At 41.1% G+C, this 20,820-nt stretch overlaps 1 long non-coding RNA gene across 1 annotated transcript; it reads right to left on the minus strand.

Annotated features, from left to right (window-relative positions):
- Nucleotides 1-17,480: 17,480 nt before the first annotated feature.
- LOC137850613 (uncharacterized) lies at nt 17,481-18,615 on the minus strand. The gene is made up of 3 exons (XR_011092674.1): nt 18,230-18,615; nt 17,836-17,956; nt 17,481-17,580 (listed from the first exon to the last, which is right to left on the minus strand). It is a non-coding gene; the product is annotated as an uncharacterized lncRNA (long non-coding RNA).
- Nucleotides 18,616-20,820: the final 2,205 nt, after the last annotated feature.

Raw genomic sequence — 20,820 nt, forward strand, 5'->3', positions numbered from 1 at the left:
GTTAACTCTATTTTGATTTTTATTTGTATTATTAAAACATTAAGGTGGATGTAGAAACAGCAATATATATTCTGTAGAGGCAGATGAAGTTCCAGTTGTGTCAGTGTGAAGCCAGTGTATCTTTACAACTGTGTTCTAAACTTTTCACATATTCTGTGTTTTATATGCATGGGAAGCTTTGAAGAAAAAAACACAGGAGCCATAGTGAATAATTTAATAAGTATGTGTAGTGCACAGTAATCATCAAAATACAGAAGATACTTAGCTATTCAGTAATATACCTAATTAGTACTACTTTTAAGAAGGATTAGTTGGAAAATGTGACGTGGCTCAGAGCAGGAAAATGGAAGTAATTTTGTGTCTAAAGTTGGACAGAATTTAGGATCACTCAGTAGCATAAAAATAAAAAATCAAGCTGAGATAACTTAGATGGGCAGAATTACTATATTTATATTGATTATTTTTGGTACATCTTTTATGTTCTACTGCAGCATAAAAGAACAAATGATACTTAAATGAAAGGGCAGTAGTTTCAGGGGAAATAAGGAAAAAAAAAAAAAGATATTTACCTCCTGTAGTGTAAAAATCAGTCTGTGAATGACTAATTCATTCTTCAAGAGATTGTTGAGTTCAAGAGGATCGTAGACTTGAAATGTGTCTAACATCACAGTTGTGCAAATTAAATAAGGGCTAATGAAAGTTCATGCTTCAAATCACAAGATGATCACTTTCTAGGGCAAGAAAGAGTTTTCCCTTGTGTAGCCTTGTACACATTGGCCAGTTGGATTACTCAGAAGAGTTAAATCACCAATTATTCTTCAAGTAGAAAAAGATTAATTTGCTCCTCATTATGCTGTTCAAGAAGACTGAATACACTGAATTGTTTAACAGTTCATGGAGATGTACAATGTATGAGCTTACTAGGTCTAAGAGAACAAGGAGATATGCAGGACATAGACTGTAGCTCTAAAAATGTCTTTCTCAGTCTAAAAATTTCTTTCTCAGCAGATTTGTATGTCTCATGGGACAACTCTGTTCTTTTTGATTTACAGGGGGAAGGATCCAAGACCTCAAACATATGACTTCTCCTTTGAAATTAATAGTTTGCAGAAACTCCCATTTCTCAGTTGGACATACTGTGAACATTTCATATGTTCATTAACCAGACAGAGGTACTGTGGAGGGGGACTTGTTTGAAATTTTTAGTATTGACAAGTTTGGAAGGGAAGATTATTCTATTAACACAATTTCTTGGCAAATAAACAGCTAATTTTTTGCTTGTTTTGAAAGAATTAATATTTTCTGACAAAATAAAATAAAGGTTATAAAATGCATTAGTGGAGGACACATTAGCATTTTATTTATTTATTTATTTATTGAAAAGAAAGAAAAAAAAAGAAGAAAACCCTTTATTTCTAAGAATGGTGTTGATCCTGTCATCCCAAAGAAAGAGCTCTAATGTCTGTGTTTCAAAGATTCATTAAACATTTAGCAAGACTGACTCTGCTTTTGGTCAGGTACAACTGAAAGAAACTTACTGAAGAATACCAGTGCTGAACATTGAAATGAAAACCATTATCAGAAATACATTTCTGACTAAAAATGAATCCTTGTGACAATGAAGTATTTCATTACAGGGTGCCTTTAAACAATGGTATTGTCTTTGAAAAATAAATTTACTAGACCACTAGTAATGCAAAGAAAACGTGTAAGTTTTTTAGTAAAATATCTGTCCAAGTCCTCTGTACTTCCCTGGGAAAAGAGTTTTTAATGAACAGACATTTTTTTCTTGCTAGTAACTTCAGAGATATTTCCACAAATTCTAGTTATGCAGTTTTTCTCTTAATGTATTTTAAGTCATTCATAAACATAAGCTGACTGAAGAGATTTGAAATTAGAAAAAAAAACACACATGAATAGATTCTTCTAAAAAGCATGCTTCAAATAGAATACTTATTAAAATAATGCCATAGGCCAAAGCTAGGTTAGTTTATTTTCTTGTTTTGGGTTTTAACCATGATATGGGCAAAGATCTCTATCTTAATGTCTCTGTTTATAAATGGCAGATGTCATGTTTCATTTTTGGCTATATTGCCTCTTTAGTTTCTGGCAACACAGAAATCTGTTTTAAAATATCTTCAAGCAGTGATATGAGAATTCAGAGTGACACTTCAAAAATAACCTTTCTGAGAAGAAAATTAGATTTTAAACCAAATCACTGCATAGAAATCATTCTGCTCTCCAAACCATTTGATAAATTGTTGCTGCACATTTGGTGAGACAGTCAATAAATATCAATGCATTGTTGAGAACAGTCACATTTTCTATGTCATGTCACTCTGCAGCTTATTTTTTTATTTGCTACCTTGGTCTCTTGAAGCTCATTGTACGCATCTGAAAAAACAGTCATCTGGTTATCAGCTGGAAACTGGGAAACTGCCATATATCTTTTCACAGGCTTTACTATCAGCATCTTAATCTCCCAATAGAAACAATTCCACCTGCTTATTCTAGGCAAGAGTATGAAAACTAGAAAATGAGCATCACAGATGCTATTATTTTCCATGTTCCTGTTAGGTCTACAGTTGTGATGTGCATTTATACATGTAGCTGTATAGACATGCATATATGTATATATGTGTTTGTGTTCTTGTTTTCCTTAGGAGATAAATTATTCCCAAAGTGCTTAGTATCTGTTTTGTTTTCCTCCAAAATTTTTAGTGTTGATTCATGCCATCTTTAGATACATAGAACTGCCATTTTTTTCTATTAGTAAAGACATAATTGGAGAGAGAATGCAAGGTATTTTTATATGAAAATAGAAATCTTTACAATTTTTCAGACCATATTATATGGAAATATCATGATAATTTACACCTGAATTAAGGTATTAGCCTGAGTAGCTAGTTACTCTGACTCATTAACATGGTATCGCTTTCTGAAAAAGCAGTATCACTGAAAACACCCTTCTGTTTCACATACACTAGAAAACCACATTAAACACTGGAGAATCTTTTTTTTTTTTTTTTTTTTTGACTAGTGATGACATATTCAAATGATGTTTTAGAACTGAAAGTTCTCTCTTTCCTCAGTGTCAGCATTTTCAACACTCAAATACAAATTTAGTACACATATCGCATATGAGCAAAACAATCCAGTGTTCCTTAAATTGAATGGATGTAATCCCACTGAGTTCAGAAGAAAGCACTGAACCTAAAACTCATAGGAAAGTCAATTTACAGGAGGAAAAATATAAGGACACTGATTTCAATGAATGTAACTGGTCAATACTTGAACTGATGATTAGTTTTCCAACAGTGGAAAATTTATTTCACTTTACCTTCTCTTATTGTGGCCAACTCAGCAGTACATGAGTAAGAGAAAGATGTTTAAGAAGAACACTCCAAGAGTAACTAGCACATAACTCCTGAACCATTTGTCTAACAATTGCCTAGTCTCAACGCACTTTTTTTTTTTTTTTTTTTTTTTTTTTGTCAAGGAAGAGTGTAAACTTCTGTTTGTTCCCATTAGCCACCCCTGCATAGGTTGCTCTGTGTGAGCTGCAGGTGATAGAATTTTAGAGTTTCAGTTGGGAAAGAGACGTTGTAAAAGGGCAACTGATCTGAAGAGCTGCTGATTACTTAGGTTATTTGTCTTCCGGACTGAATGCAACTGAGACCAGAAATCAATACAGACAACAAAGCTGTGTGAAAAGATTTTAGTGGAGTCTATATAGTTCCAGAGGGAGCCTTTGGTCTTTCCCTCAGTGATATATTAAGGCCCCTGGTGTAAATAGTTTTAAAGAAGCTTTTATAAATTCTCCCCCTGCCAAAGAAAAAATGTAAGATTGAAATGCCAGTATACTTAGTTTGTTTCTTCTTGGAGACATCCTTTTGGTTGTTGTTTTTCTATTCATGAGAATCATGACCAGTCAAAACAGTGGATAGCTGTGGTGAGTGGCAGAAGCTGAACCATAAATGGGTTTGGCTTCATATGTTATTTTTTAAATAGAAGAGAATACAAAGTTGTGCAAAAGACAAAGCTTTGTTAGTTTGTTCATTTGTTTGTTTCCCTCCTTGAAGATAGGACTGCATTGGGGTAAATGGGAGAAGAAAGGACCCAACCAGCTCCTCTTTTCCAATCTGCAGAAAGTGAGCTCTGAAATACAGTGTTGCTACTATAGAGAGAAAATGTACATGTATATGCATAATGTGGTAATTATTCTTCACTATCTCAAACATTTATTTTTAAGTGAATAATGTCAGAGCCTTGATGTTTATATATGGAAGTAAATGGAAGTTCTGCCTGTGGCTTTGATCCGAGTTCCAGATGTTTACAGGATTTTTTCAATTTGTACTCTAGTGCATTTCAAAAGCAACAGCTCAGTTTTTGGCTTCACAGTAAAGCAGTATTAAAAATGGCTCTTGTGTTAATATGTATGTATATCAGCACATTTCTTTTCCCTACACAGACTGTTTTTACTGATACTTTCAACTTGGCTGAATGGAAGAAAAATATTTGGGTGTAAACAGATGGTGTTAGCTGAGTAAGAATTACTTTCAAAGACACTGTAATGTTAACAAACTGAAAGTGATGTGCTTTAGTACATTTATGTTGTAAGAGGGAAATTGGATTAAAATTTTGAATAAAATATTTTTGGGGGTAGGTAACACTTTATACTGAAATGGCTGAAGTTTGTGTCCATCCTATTCATGCCAATAAAGTCTTGATTCTTCATTTCTGTGGGAATGCGTGCATAATTACTTAAGGCAATGACTGAAGGCCTGAACTAATTAGGAATATTCAGTTTCATTTTGTACCTAATCATACTCAGAAACATACCTTGCCCTGAGTTTACAGCTTTAATGAGACTAAGAGTCTCCTAGACTGCAGAGGAAACACAAGGTAAAAAGTACACTTCATTTTAAGATGTTTACAGATACAAAGTTATTCTGTAAAATGGATTATATTTCAGTTGCGAAAGGCACATAAGCATCATTTATTATTATATTTCCCTGTGACAGCTTCCATAAAGTTCTTTCAAACAAAATGAGATTAGGATTTACTGTGGGTCTGCTGTAATAGACTTTTGCCAAAAAGACAGATTTGGATGAACAATTAGGAAGGTCAGAGCTCAACTCAGACCCCAGGCAATGTTAGGTATCTTGGCATTAGTGGACAGGAGACATTTCTGTGAATTCAGGGTTTCTTCCCAAACTCTTCTGGACAAAGTAGGTCAAACAGAAAATAGCTAAAGGTGCTTGAAAACACCATTGGATTATAACTCAGTCCAAGTACAGAGCCAAAGAAAGGCTGGCAATTGTTTTGGAAATGGAAATTGGAGGGATAAACTCAGAAAAGGAAGGGAGGTTATCTGGAAGGCTGAAGTTTTGTTTTCTGTTAATGGCATGTGTAAGCATGTCACCCCATCCTGCACATGTAAAAAAGTGCTGCTGGTGGCTGTATTCAATCTCAGCAACTGACGATGTCAGCTAGATTCCCAGTAAAATGAAATAAATTATTTTTCTCTGTGCTACATAGACAATGATGAAGGGCTGTGTGTCTCTAGAGACTGCTGATTTGGGTGACCAGTAAACTGCTATCAAGAAGCCAAACAGATTCTGTTGCAGTAGATACTGACTCTGTAATAGCAGCAGTAAGAAAATAGCATTAACAGCAACTTTTGTAAGAACCTATTACCAAACAAAGATAACTATGTCATGTCAACAGGCACCAACTTTCTGTATTTCTGTATTTTTTAGTGTTAGACTGAATCATAATTTCAAAACTGAATTTATCAGTTTGCTTGATATTAGTCCTATCCTGCTTAACTTTCTGCAAATGAGTGATTAAATTTAACCTATCCTGGTTAAATATCTGAAATGAGTGACTAAGTCAAATTCCAACTCATGGCAACCAGTTCTACTTTGGAGGAGGAAAAAAAAAAAATTGTTGAATTTTTGAGCATTCATAAGTATAGACAGAAATGTGATTAAAAAAAAAAAAAAAAAAAAAAGTTTTTAAGGTCTCTGCAAGTTACCACAGGTTCATGTATAAAAATATTACAACCAACCAGTTCCATATGATAACACCTAATCTTACAAACAAAATGACAAAAATAGAAAAATTGAAATAAATTTGTTACTTACAATGCAAATGAATATCTGCACCAAAGGAAAAGTTTTCGTATTTTAACAATTGTCTCTATGTCAAAATAAGACAAACAATTTGGGTTGCTTTATTTCTTTTTTTTTTTTTTTTTTCATGGACCTCAGAGAAAGGTCCAACTTTGAGAAAACGAAACAGAAGTTAAAAATCCATCTTATTCTCTGCTTACTGCAGACTACCAAGTTTTTCCCTGCTGTAGCTCAGATAAATGATTCAAATTATGTTAGAATTAGCTTTTCAATTATGCAGTTGTCTTAATATTATAGACAACTATAAAATGGTACAATTTTGCTGTGATTGGCAATTACTCTGCAATGCTGTCTAGACAGAAGGCAGTATTTCATTACAAATTATTTCAATGTGAGAATTTGTCTTGAATATTTTTAACTGAGAGGAAATTGAAAGAATACATATGTCTTCACAGACTACTGCAGACTTTGATCCAGATAAATTTCATGGTAAAATGCAGCAAGAATTTTCAACCTTGAATAATTGCCTAAATTGAAAATATGAGACTAAAGTCAGTGCGGGTTCAAGTGTGAATGTAAAAAATGGACTATTGTTTAATCTGGTCTGTTGAAAAAATGTGGCACATGCTTAGCTTGTTCACAGCAGGTCATTAAATACCATGACTTTTGCCTTTTAAAAAATCTGTTTGAAGAACAGTTAGTAATAATGTTGCTTCAAGTCAGCTTAAGGAAAATTACAGAGAAAAATAAAAAATTAGTGCATTAAGTACCAACCCATGCACTCAGAAAATGTGACTAATTTCTACCAAAATCTTCTTATCACCATAGAAACCATTAAAATTACAGGAAAGACACCAAACCACGAGAAGTAAAGACAAACACAAGCTAAATGACACTATGTCAATGAGCACTTTAACCCAATTAGATCAGTACTGTTATTATCTGAAGAGGCTACTCTAACTGGAGTCAACTAAAACTCATTAAGTGAGTGCCAGATCGCCGCAGGGCTAAGTTCAAAACCAGCAGCTACGCTGGGTGTGCTCAGGATCACTTCAGAAATCGGGGATCTGGGGCCAAGCTGAGCCTGGGCACAGCCTGGCTGAGCTCTGTCAGCCGCAGGTAATGAGCTCTCCTGGGCTGGGTTGGGATGACGCTGGGGGGGTGCTGCCGGGGGGAGGGGGGGGTTAATTATTTGTTTTTAAGGCTTTCTTCACATTTTTTTCACCCCCAATTTTTTGGCCATTTGTGTTTTATTTTTTCATTTATTTATTTTTCCAGCTTGGGGAAGGGGAGGGGGAGTTGGTTTTGTGTATGTACATTTAGTTTATTTGAGCAGACTTTAAAGTGATTGATTATGATTATTTTATTAGTCACTGCGGTGGCAGCATGTTGGCACTGAGGCTGCTCCAGCCCCCCGGCAGTGCTCCGTGGTGGTGATTCCCCACATGGGCCAAGGCTCCCTGACAGGACAGCCTACGTGAAGGCGTCAGAGGTTTTTGATGATGGGAGAAAGGCAGATGTTGCGCCCCTCTTAAGAGGTGAGTATTAAGATCTGTAGAGATGAGGCTGGACACACTCACCTTATTCCTGGCAGCACCAAGGAGTGCGAGGAGCAAGTGGGGCATGAGGCAGCGATGGGAAATGACCAGCATGGGTATCCCAGGAGTAAATCAAGCTTGACTAACCTGTCTGCTGCGACAAGCCTATCGCTTGCTGCTGTGTTTGGGGGTGCAGGGAGAGCAGTGCCTGCTGTCTGACATGACTAAGAAAGCTTTTGGCCTTGCTGACCAGAGCATTGCTGTACTCGGGGTAGGATGTTATGGTGTGGATGAGTGGGCTAATGGCTTGGTAGGCTGGTGCCTGGGTTGTTGAGCCAGAAGGAGGGCATGAATAGCTTGCTGCACTACTACCTGGAGGTCAGTAGCAAGTGGTGTTCCTTGGGGTTTTATCCAGAGGCCTGTCCTGTTGCATGTTTTGGCCAACCTGGTGACAGAAGGTGCCTTTATCAAGTTTATAGGCAATACCAGGCTCAGGTTTATTGTCAATATGCTCACAGGCAGAGCTCTGAATGGTATTTCCATGTGAATGCGTGGTGCTCATATTAAAGGTGACATCTGATTGGCTTGGCATGGGGACCAAAACCATGCTTTGTTCTACTCTAGAACTTGTTGAGATGAATTTCACAGAGGTAACAAACCCTTTTGCAGGAATTCTGAAATTTTTAAGATCACTTCAGATGGCAAGCCTTTATGATCATGAGTCTTGCATTGCTGATAACAACTTCTTCTGCATCAATCTGTATTTTTGCACTCTGCACGCATGTGTAAAAATATGTTACCACACGCTACTGGTTCAGTAAACACATTGTGTGGTTAGTTGCCTTTTTTGACCTGATAGGGCCACTCAGTTCTCATTGTCATGATAATCATTTATGTCTTTCCTGCTTAAATAAGGCATGGTGGAACACTTGCCCTGCTCTTAAAACTCATTTGAAGCATTTTTAATTTCTAAGGAAATGTTCCCTGTGTGTCTGTCAGGTGTATCAGTCAATGTTTCTAGTTAACCAGGATGTGTTAGTCAGTGGTGGTTAGATAATATGGGCTTGTTATCTAATGATTATAGTATGATGTAAAGCTCTTTGAAGTAGCATTTGGTGTCTTGGTATGTTTGCATAGTACAATGTAGCAGTGTAGATGTTAAATTCCAGGAAAAATACAAATATGCTGACATAGGTGAATATTCCTGATCATTAGTTTTTTTTTGTTTTGTTTTGTTGTGTGTGTTTTTTTTTTTTTTTTTATTGTGCTAAAGTGGCTGCATTGCGTTCCCTTCCCAAGTTAGTGTAGTCAGTTACTGTTGTGCTTACAGAATCAGTTTTCCATTGTATAGATATGATGAGCTAAGCATAAGAAAGTAAAGCTGCTAATCCTGCAAGGAGTTCCACAATGATGTGATTTTCATCAGAGCACTGCAAAAATCTGGTTGCAGATCTGTGAGTTGGCTTTCTATCATATCAGTACTTGTCAAAATAACTGCATAATTATCTCTGCACAACAGAAGCTTTCTGCACAATTAAAAATCAAAGTTAATGGCTATTATGAGATATTTAAAACTCCTGCATCAAGCTGGATGAGTTACTTTATGTGACATTTCTAATGTCACTGTTTGTACAAATGCTTTCAAAAGTAAAGCCCCTTGCAAAAAAATACCAGTCCAAAGTTAATACTGTTTTAACATAATAAAATGTAAAATATATGCAGTTACTTTTTCACACAGCATTCCATTTAAGCTTCCAGTCCGGCCAAGGGCTGTCCCAGTTGTAGAATGTGGCTTGCCTTGGTATTGCCAACTGCTTATCCCAGGTTTGTGTTCTGTGGTTCTTAAGAATCAGCTTCTGGACAGGATAAAGTTGTGCTGTGAACTGCAAGGATTAAGAGCCTGCAGCAAATCTGATAATGGATGTTTGATGTGATATGAGATGCCAAGGGTATCCTGCCAGGCTGCTTGGGAGTGTTCCAGTAGAGGAACAGGTCCTGTAAAATATCAGCCACATCACTAGATGCCTATGGTTTTGCATTTTGAATTAAGCATGAATGCCCGTGCACCATAAAGCAGGTGGATGGGAGAAGTCATCTGATAAATAATCCCAGGCAAAAATTCCCTATCTCTATTGAGACCCTGGAGAATATTCAAAATTCGCAGGCCAGGTTATATCCTTCTTGATGGATGGTTCTTAAAATTAACAAGAGTACAAATTTAAAATCCAAAACACTTTGCTTTAATTACTGATATGAGGCATCTAATCAAATCTGATAAATAAGTATTAATTTTCTGTATTGACTGCATACAAATTGTAAATTACAAGAAATAATTTATATCACTTTACTGGGATTTTTCTCCTGCATTCTGCCATGCTTTGGTTAATGTTCCAGTGCAGCTGAGAAAAGTAAGGAATACACACAACTCCGTAAAAATAATTCTGTACAGAAACAAGATTTATTATAGCATCAATACATCTCAAAAAAAAAAAAAAAAAAAAAAAGCAATTTAAGGAAATAAACCCCATGGACTTCAAATACTCTCCTCCTGAAAACAACTCCTTTATTTTAGATTCTGTGGTACTTCACCAGTCCCATATTTACCATCTGAATGAAACTGTCTGTTACTCAGATTGCCACACAATAGTAAGAAACAGTCTGATTGTATGTATTGCATTGTATATATTGTATAATATGATATTGCATTGTATGTAAATAACTGAAAAGTTTTGTTTTGTTTTGTTTTGTTTTTTAACTTGAGGAAAGATGTATTAATAGCATTTATACATTCTGCACAGGCCAGAAGGATAACAATGTAAGGCTTGATTTCAATGGATGGTTTTAAACCATTTATCTTTTAGACAAAAGAAGACATGGAGGCAAGAGTATAGATGGCAGTGTCATACCTGATCTTTAAATTCCATATTTATATATAGCTGGATGTCATTCTGGAGCAGGGTAGGCAGTTATTTGTGTGAAGAAACTAGTTTTCAACCGTAGTATGATGGCCTCTATCAAAATGGAACTAGATGGATTTATGACCTTGTTCTATCTGATTGCTCTGTGAAATGGTTCCAGCAGTCTAATTGTGTTACTACATTCTTAGTCTTCAGAAAGCACAGCAGCCAACTTCCTTGTGTACAGCCTGCCTTGTAAAAGGAGCCTGGGCAATGCTGCTGCTAGAAGGTGTGAAGAACAACGCTCTCCTGCAAGTCTAGAAATGCCCCCAGCCTCTTGACCTCACACTAGATGCCTTCTTTATTACTACCTGAACTCTGATGGCAGAGCTGAGTAAAAGGTTTATACAGTGGGAACCAAAATGTTGGAGCTTGGCTTCTGGCACAGTGTTGATCTCCAGAACTCCCTTTGTGTGGAAGAAAAAATGATGCTGAGAATGAGAGGTCTGTGGCATGTTAACAAGGCTATCAAAAAAGTTTGAAGTGTTTGAAACAGGATTAGCTACGTACTTTAAATGTATAATCACTTCTAACTGAGGTGGTACAGTATTAACTTTGCAAGTCAGAAGGTTGGATAGCTTAGTAGTTAGCAATGCTTTCCTGTATTAAAGGCCAGACTACTAGACTGAATGCATCAATTGCATCAAAAAAGAGCATACTAGCAGTATGCTCTTAGTGCCAGAGAATGGGTGAGGTATGTTTTCCCCACACCAGAGCTCTATACTTCTGGAAGTTCAGGAGTAATAAAGGATAACTTGACCAGTATTTACAACCATAAGTGATCGTAATGTCAGTCTGTTGCAGTTCTTTGCCAGCAAGACAGGGAAATAATATTTCTGGCATCCTGTTCTCCTCAATCAAGCTTATTTCAAATATTAAGTTTTCTTGTGGACATGAGATTTATTAGAAGGTTGGCATTGCAGTGCTTCCTATCCAGGTAGATGGCTAAACTTCAATTACTTGTAACATAGACACTTGCATTTCAAGTGTCTAGATTCCTTTTGTTGGATATGCATTTACAGAAAAATCTAGGATGGTTTATCGGAGTGTGGGGAAGGAACACTTGTTTGATGAGTCTTGTTCACAGAACGTATGTGCTTGTTTCTCTCCATCGCCTGTCAGGCAGTCTGGGCAGCTGTCTGCAATACAGACGTCTGCACCATTGACATGAGAACATTAGACCAACTCCTCTTGTCTTGCATGTTACCTGGGGTTATTTTGTTTAACAGGGATATAATCTCTCAGGTTGTATGATCATTTTAGACCATTTGCGGTATTAGAAGTGGGAACTTGAAATCTTAAAGTCTGGAGGTATATCTTTTCACTGTGGATGGGAAATACTGGCATTCTGCTTGAAAGCACTGCAAACTTTTCTGTGGCTTTCTAAAAGCCAGACAGCACGCATCCAGGACTTCCTGCTCTCTTTATTATTGATAGGTTATAACTTCTGTATTTCATTTATAGTCTTGTGTAAATTGTAGCAATTCAATTTTAATCAGATATCTATTCTTGCTATTAATGACATCTCATCATTCATTTAAAAGACAGCTTGGGATGAAAACAGCCAGGTTGTTCTATAAGGCGATTTCTTGAAAATGGGTATGATTGAAAATTCGAGTAATACTTGATCTGTTTTTAAAGGAAGGAACTTGTTAAGGCTTATTGTACTGCTGAAACAAATAGATAATGACATGTCCCTAAAAACTGCACAGAAATCCAGTGAATCTAAGTGTAGCACTGCAGCTTCATTCAATGCTGTGCAAATTGTTGAAATGACAGTAAGAGAAATGTGATACAAATTTCTGGATTTCCTTTAGTCCAGTTCTGAGCCAGACAAAGCTCATTTTCCTGGTGGAGCCCTGTTTGAAGTTCTTTGGCATTGCAGACCATTGAATATATTCCTTTGAAGGCATATGAAAGGAAAGACTGTAACAAGTTGTGGGCGGAAAGCCCTGTGATACCAGTATAAGCTGTCAAATGACAAGTATGTAGGGTGCAGTAGGGCAGGAGGAGGAAAGGGTTGTCTTCATGTTGGATAGCTTTTACCTGTGACTGCATGATTTTGATGTAGTAGTTATACATGTATACTGGAACTTCAAGATACCAAATTTTTATTTAATTAAGAATGACCGTATTACTACCCAAGATTAATTTGATACAGCCTGGTATCAATTTTAACAACTAATAAGGAAAATATAATATTAAATGTATGTGGGTGAAGGATGGTGGAAGTGAAATTTTAATGCTTAGGCTCCATGTGGACAAGGTTTTGGTACTCAAGTCAAAAGGTACAATTTTAAGGAACTGCGGTTTTCATTCTTCTCTAATAAAGCTTTGAAGTGTGGAAAATCAGATTAAGAAATTTAAGAATTTTACTGAGCAAGATAAACTTTTTTCTCTGTGAAGACTACATGCACACAAGTCAGAAACACTTCTAAGTATGTGGAGCTGAGCAGTTGAAAAGACCTAATGAGAAACAATTAAAATGTGTCTTCCATAGATTACACAGTAAAGGCTTTTTAAGTTATATAGCATTAATGTAATTTCTAGTTGTAATGCTTCATTACTCTTTAAGATTCTTGATCACATTAATCCTTTTCTGAAGTTTGAGGGTTAAACTTACATTTGGAATTCACTCAAAAACTATTGTGATAGGCAAAATAGACAGAGAAGGGAGACAGTAAGACTTATTGAAAAAAATAAATGGGGGAATGCAGGCTACAGTCAGTCCCTGATGCTTTGTCCCCGCCGCTCCTTCTCGCTCCCTCCCTGCCCCTGCTCCCCGTGGGGTCCCTCCCACGGGATGCCGTCCTTCCCCAGATGATCCCACACGGGCTGCCCACAGGCAGCAGCTCCTCAAGCACTGCTCCCACACGGCTCCGTCCCACGGGCTCCATCCATCCATCCATCCCCCAGGAGCAAACTGCTCCAGCACGGGTCCCCCCCGGCTGGGCGGCAGCTCCCCCCAGACCCCCTGCTCCTGCGGGGGCTCCTCTCCACGGGGGGGCTGCAGCTGCGGCCCGGGGCCTGCTCCTGCCCTGCGGGGGCTCTCCATGGGCCGCAGCCTCCTCCAGGCCACATCCACCTGCTCCACCGGGGGCTCCTCCACCCACGGGGGGGCTGCAGCGTGGAGATCTGCTCCATGGGCTGCAGGGGGACAGCCTGCTCCACCGGGGGCCTCTCCCTGCACAGCCCGCAGGGGAACTGCTGCTGCCTGCCTGCAGCGACCCTGCCCTCCTGCTGCACTCACCTGGGGGGCTGCAGGGCTGCTTCTCCTCTCTTTCTCCCTGTGAAGCAGCTTTTTTTTTTTTTGTTATTTTTGTTCTCCTTTCTTAAATATGCTCTCACAGAGGAACAAGCGACATCGTTTCCTGGCTTGGCTCTGGCCAGCAGTGGAGCCGTTATCTAACAGGGGGCAGCTTCTAGATTCTTCTCACAGAAGCCACCCCTATGGCCCCCTGCTACCAAAACCTTGCCACGTAAACCCACCAGAGCAACTCTTTCGGTGAAGAAATTTTTCGTAAGAACCAACCGAAACCTCCCCTGGTACAACCTAAGGGGTTTTGTTCTTGTCTTGTCACTGGGGGCTTGGGAGAAGAGAACGATCCCCACCTCTCTGGAGCCTCCTTTCAGCTTCCTGTAGAGCACAGGAAGGTCTCCCCTGAGCCTCCTTTTCTCCAGGCTGCACAACCCCAGCTCCCTCAGCCGCTCCTCACCAGACTTGTTCTCTAAACCCTTCACAAGCTTCAGAGCCCTTCTCCGCACACGCTCCAGCACCTCGAGCTCTTCGCTGAACACAGTGCTCGAGGTGCAGCCTCAGCAGAGCCGCGCACAGAGGGACAACCGCTTCCCTAGTCCTGATGGCCACTCTATGTCTGATACAAGCCAGCTGTAGAGATATTTATATACATATATATGCAGCACTAGTACATGTTCCTTGGAACACTGGTCCAACTCTCTTCAAACCCCGTACATTGATGGTTTCCTCTAACTGGCACTGACGCTTCAGCTGGATCCTCTAAATCCCATCTTACTGCTTCTGCTTCCTAAGCAGGTGACAGAAACTCCTAAGCGGAGAGCAGAGGAGTTGTAGTTCTGTATCCAGGAAATATTTGGAAGTTTGGAAGATGCTTCCCTTGCTCAGCTGCCTTCCCTACGTTAATCAATCACCCGATCTTTTGCCTTCCAGCAAAAGTCTTGATGCAGTTCTTAAGGAAAGTTCTTTCTGAAAATCCTCAGCCACCTCTGTGCACGCCAAAGCTTTCATGGCACTGTGCAATGCGCGGATGGCAGCGATAAATCAGGTTGTGGAATGAATGGCAACGCGTGGGGAGGGAATTTTCAGGTGGCTTCGCGCTGTTTCGCAGGTCCCTGAATTAGAGGTAATGAGGAAACAAGTGGTAGGAACAAAACCTTGAGCCAGGCTGAGATCAAGAAATGGCTACAGTGCTAAAGAGGACCTTTGGGCAGTGGGCAATTGCTGGCTGGCTCCAGGTGCGTGTCTGAGGGTCTCTGACCAACTGTATGATAGATTCGGGCGCGTGGACAGCACGTGGGGCTACGGGGAGAGGACATGTAGCAGTGAAAAAGGGCAATAAACGCCTCCTGTTCAAGAGCCATCAGGAGTCTGTGTCTTGCATCCCTTCAGCAACACAAATATTTGGCTCCGGATCCAAAAGGTCATGTATTTGGCAATTTTATTTATGGTAGCACTCCCCACCCCTCCCATCCCCTCTTTTCCCTCCCCTCCCCTCCCCTACGGTCCCCTCCCCTCCCCTCCCCTACAGTCCCTATCCCTACACTCTGCTACACTCCCCTCCCCTAAACTACCCTACACACCCCTACACTCCCCTCCCCTATACTACCCTACACTCCCCTTTGCTACACTACCCTACATTATTACCCTATGCTCCCCTCCCCTACGCTCCCCTACACGCCCCTCCGCTATCCTACCCTACACTCCCCTAAACTCCGCTCCCCTACAAGCGTAGCATGGTAGAGGGGAGGGGAGCGTAGGAGAGTATAGGGTAGCTATACTCTCCTACGCTCCCCTCCCCTCTACCATGCTACGCTACGCTGCGCTATGCTACCCTACGCTATGCGATGCTACACTACCCTATCCTACCCTCCCCTAACCTCCCCTACACTATCTTACCCTCCCCTGCCCTCCCCTCCCCTATGCTCCCTGTCCCTACACTCTGCTACACTCCCCTCCCCTATACTACCCTACACTCCCCTTTGCTACACTACCCTACATTATTACCCTATGCTCCCCTCCCCTACGCTCCCCTACGCTCCCCTCCCCTATCCTACCCTAAACTCCCCTAAACTCCGCTCCCCTACACTACCCTATACTCTCCTACGCTCCCCTCCCCTCTACCACACTACACTATGCTACGCTACCCTATGCTATGCTATGCTACACTACCCTATCCTACCCTCCCCTAACCTCCCCTACACTATCTTACCCTCTCCTGCCCTCCCCTCCCCTCCCCTATGCTCCCTGTCCCTACACTCTGCTACACTCCCCTCCCCTATACTACCCTACACTCCCCTTCGCTACACTACCCTACATTATTACCCTATGCTCCCCTCCCCTATGCTCCCCTACGCTCCCCTCCCCTATCCTACCCTAAACTCCCCTAAACTCCGCTCCCCTACACTACCCTATACTCTCCTACGCTCCCCTCCCCTCTACCACACTACACTACGCTACGCTACCCTACACTACGCTACGCTACCCTACGCTATGCTATGCTACACTACCCTATCCTACCCTCCCTTCCCCTCCCCTCCCCTTCCCTCCCTTCCCCTCTCCTCCCCTTCCCTCCCCTCCCTTCCTTTTATTCCCTCCCCTTCCCTCCCCTCTTGTCTTCTTCCCTCCTCTTTTCTTTCTTTCAGGTATCTTCAGATTGCTTCAGTCGTTCTCATAGCTGCTATCCCTGGCTGATTCACGGGAACCCATCAGCAGCAACCAGAAGCGCTCCAGCTGCTGTGTCACTAGGCGAGCAACAGTCTGCAACTGGGAATCGCTGACTTCGTTCTGTGGCTTAGACAGGTGCCTTGCAGTTCCACCGTGGCCTGGACGTGTCCTCTTGCTGTGTCCCCACCTACATCGCAGTTCTGCTTAGAAGCAGCAGCAGGCTTTTGAAGATGTCCCACTCCTTCCGTTTTCAGTGGTTTAGCTTGGCTAGCCGGGTGGTGTCTGTCAACAGAAGACAACAAAGAGATTTGGGTTAGAAACAGCTAACTGAGTAGTTCCTTTGCACAAGGGCAAGGCATATTTACCCCTTCCTAATGGAGACTGCAGTGTCAGAGATAATGACGGGTCCTTCAGAGAGCTTTGAAATATCCCTTGGGGATGCTGAGTCCAGAGGACCAGAGCAAACCTGTCTAAAGTACACCGTGGAAGCACTCGGAATTACTTCCTAGCACAGAAGCATCTATGCTGATACGGCTTCAGCTGGTTTCAGTGTTCTTCTTCACCTAATACCTAAATTAAGATAAGAGGTCTCAATGCAGATGGAAAGATTGAGAAATACAGAAATCACTGATGTGCTTTGAGAACTTCTAAGGACTGAGAACTAAATAAATCCAATATTGTAACATTAAGGATTGGTTAGAAAAGTAAACGTTAAAAACAAGTAAAGGAGAAGGACAAGTAAGCTTTCTTAAAGGATCTACTATATTTAAAGGATCTTTAAAAAAGTAAGTAAGTAATGAAATATATGCGCAGAGAGATAGATAGATAGATATACAGAAACCTAAGAAACTGCTGCGCAGGTTAGCTTCTTGCTCTCTTTTCTAAAAGTGCTAGTGAATACAGCATCTGTGTGCGTCACAAGCATTACCCTCAGTCCAGCACAGGTACACACGAGAGGACAGCCTGCAGGTTGCGGAGGCAAAGAAACTGCTCTGGCTGGATGTGAAGAGCCAAGACAGAAGTTGCTGTCAGGGAAAAGATACACAGAGGGGATGAAAAACACGGAGTGTGCTTCCGACCTTCACAACTTCTAAGCAAGCGGAGATGAGGTTGTGGAACAACCAAATGAGCTGTTGATCGAGAAGCAGCCTGAAGACTGGCCTTAAGCAGGGCCTTGCATTCTTCGTTTTTATAGCATTGCTTGCCTTCAAGCGCACGATCATGACTTTATTAACTTTCTACCACTACAGAAATGCACCGGATTCTTTCACAACACTTACGGGTGGTAACTGGAAATACTGGTCAGCATTCTCTATTTCCTTCTTCATCTCAATTCTCTTTTGGCCTGTGAAGCTTTTCAGATCAGAGGAGAAGATCCGCTGTAATACGGAGTTTTGGATACTGCAAAGGAAACGAAGAATCGTACTGACAACTCTTTTCAACCTCACCTGCAACCGTCACAGAAGAGAATACCGAAAGAACGCCGCTTTATCATGGGAAGCATAAATTCGAGCATAGGTGTCCTAGAGCTGAAGCGAGGTTAAGCAGGTTGCAAACAAGGGGAAGGAGCACACCCAGAAGCATTTCCATAAAGCTGTGTTTTCAAACAAATGGTTTAAAGACTTAGATTTTCTTACAAGTGAAGAATGAAAAAATAAAAAGAAAGAAAATTACCCGGACATACAGTTTTCCTCTAGCTTGCTTTGCTGCTTTCAGAATCTAGGGCTTTGATACTGCTGCCTCCTCAGCAACATCAGCAATTTCCTAGGAAAGCTGGTGTCCACCAGGTCAAATAGGAACGGGAAACCCCTCTTGCCACAACTTCACACTCACACCAGAGTTGGCAGGACAGGCCGATGGACAGAGAAGTGTCTGTAAGAGTGTTAGAAAACAGACTTTAGATTTCTGTCCACCCAGGAAAAATTACTTGCTCATCCCTTCAAACTGAACTCTCAGTAGAAGGAGGTGATCCCAAGCTGCATTCCTGACATCTATGCTGCAAAGTCATCAGATGCGACATGTTACTGTACCAGCCTGTGATGAACAGAAACAGGACTTTGAGGTTATGCTGTTTGAGTAGAATTAAGCTCAAAGAGTTAGTCCTTTGGTATGCTTTTGTCTGCAAGTGTCTGCACTGTTTCGCAGACAATGTCTCCAGCAAGCTGGCTGCTTGCTTCATTTGTTCTGTTCCGTTCTGTTTTGTTTTGTTTTCTCGGCAAGGGTTCTTAGAGAAATGAGATTAAAGTGATCATATTGTATGTCCGTCCATCCCTCCCTCCCCTTCGCTTGTCCAGAGCTTTTACCTTGTCCACCAGCTTGAATGAACTCGGTCATAGGCGCAGTTGTGCCAAAGCCATTCTGTTGCTAGGCGTGTTGTGAAAACAGACAGCTAAGGAGTGGGGAGAGGACGTGCTGCTGTCTGCAGTGTGACCTCAGCGCTTACCAAACAGTAGGGAATACACAGAGAAGGGCGTTAGGAAAACTTCAAGCCCCAGATACATTTTATGTGGAAACCATATCTCCCAAGATAACGCTGGACACAACTGCATAATCAAAATGGATTCATTTCTTGGTTCATCCAACTCCTAGGTTTTAGTTTTGAAAAGTTTCTGTCTTGGCTTAAAGCACTCTTCCAATCTCTATTTCCAGTTACTAGGATTTCCTGAAATAGCTCATCCCATTTTTTTCTTTGTACAATCTCCCAGCCTCTTTGTTTTCCTCTCCCCGAGAAACTTAGAACTGCTCTCTTCATACTTGACAACTAGATATGGAGCTGTATCAGCCAGAAGGAAGTTTCCTTCACACTTTCCGCTTCTTACGGTACCTGGACTCTTACCTTTACTCTTACTCGCCCTTCCTACATTAGCACAAAGAAAGCTGTCTGGGAGATCTGACGTCTTGTTTTCCAGAAGCTACCCTGAATCACCTTTACGAGAGCTGTCCCACGCTGCGAGCACAAGTCTTGCAGTCTGGCTAGATATTTGCCTTCTAAGTCGATAATCAAACCTGTCAAGTATAGAACATGTAACTAATGGAAAGGAAATCCTTTTATTTTGATCCAAATTCCTTTTTTTTTTTTTTTTAATTTCTTTTTTTTTCTAGACCAAGAGTGAATCGTGGGAAACCAGCAAAACTCAGGTGAAAAATGGAATGAACAATGTTAAGGTCAGGCAGCTTGCCCACTGCAATTGCTACCCTGAAAGCAGATGGAGTGCATCTTCATACACCACAGCCTGAGACACTAGTCGACAGGCCAGCCCATGTGATGAAGTCCATTGCTGTCCTGAATTTTAACGTGACACGGGTACTCTTAAGCCTCTTGTTTATGCTTTAGTACTTGCGGTCTATGGGAGGACCACAGCACACTCTTCTCTGTCTACCCTTATTTGTTGATTGTCTGTAGGAAGAAGAGAACGTGCAGAGGCCCTCACCCGTACATTGGGTCTGTTCTCACTCTGTGCAGCTCCATCATTGAGCAAAGTACCAAACCTGAGGCTTCTCTAAGGGCTTTACACAAACTACAGAATACTAAAATGAAGCATTCACAACAAAACCACACTGTTTTCCCCAGCCAAGCATCAAAACACTTACAGAAGGGCATGGGCCCTCTCTGTGCACCTCGAGGTGAGATCCACAAATCCTCACGTGGTTTCAACACATCCAGCACCCTTCTCTGTCCCTCCCGGCTAAACGTGCGCAGAGGTAGCTGTTGCCAAAGTGCTGTGGTGACATAATTCCCTTCTGTTTCTGAAGTCATCACGGCAGGCGCCTCCCAGCGACGGCACAACACTCTCTGTTGCTAACGCGTATGTCTCAGAAAAAGCTAGAGAAGGACCACTATGCCCAAACTGACTTGAATTAGGGTAGTTCAAAAATTATTCCCTGCTCCCCTACATCTGTGGAAGGTGTGTGATCAATCTTTTCCTTGAGAAAGGATTACAGACCAAAAGAGCTTGATTCTGAGACGTTGCCCGTACTTGTAGAGCAGTTCACCTTTTATTTCCATGTCAGAAAAAAGAAGGTGAAATCAACAATTCCCTTCCTCCGAGCTGGGAATAGGAAAGAACCCCAATTCTCCAGGAAGCCTTAAAGAGGAAACTCTGCATTTCTTTGTTAAACACCTTGTTTAATTTCTTTAAAGAAATCTTTCCCAGGACTTTGCAACTGCGGTGGTCTGAATCGGGTGGGCACCACGACCGCTCTCTCACTCCCCCTCCTCAAGGGAAAGGGGGAGAAAATACGATGCAAAGGGCTCAAGGGCTGAG

Source organism: Anas acuta, chromosome 2, assembly GCF_963932015.1.
Source record: "Anas acuta chromosome 2, bAnaAcu1.1, whole genome shotgun sequence".
Lineage (NCBI taxonomy): Eukaryota > Metazoa > Chordata > Aves > Anseriformes > Anatidae > Anas > Anas acuta.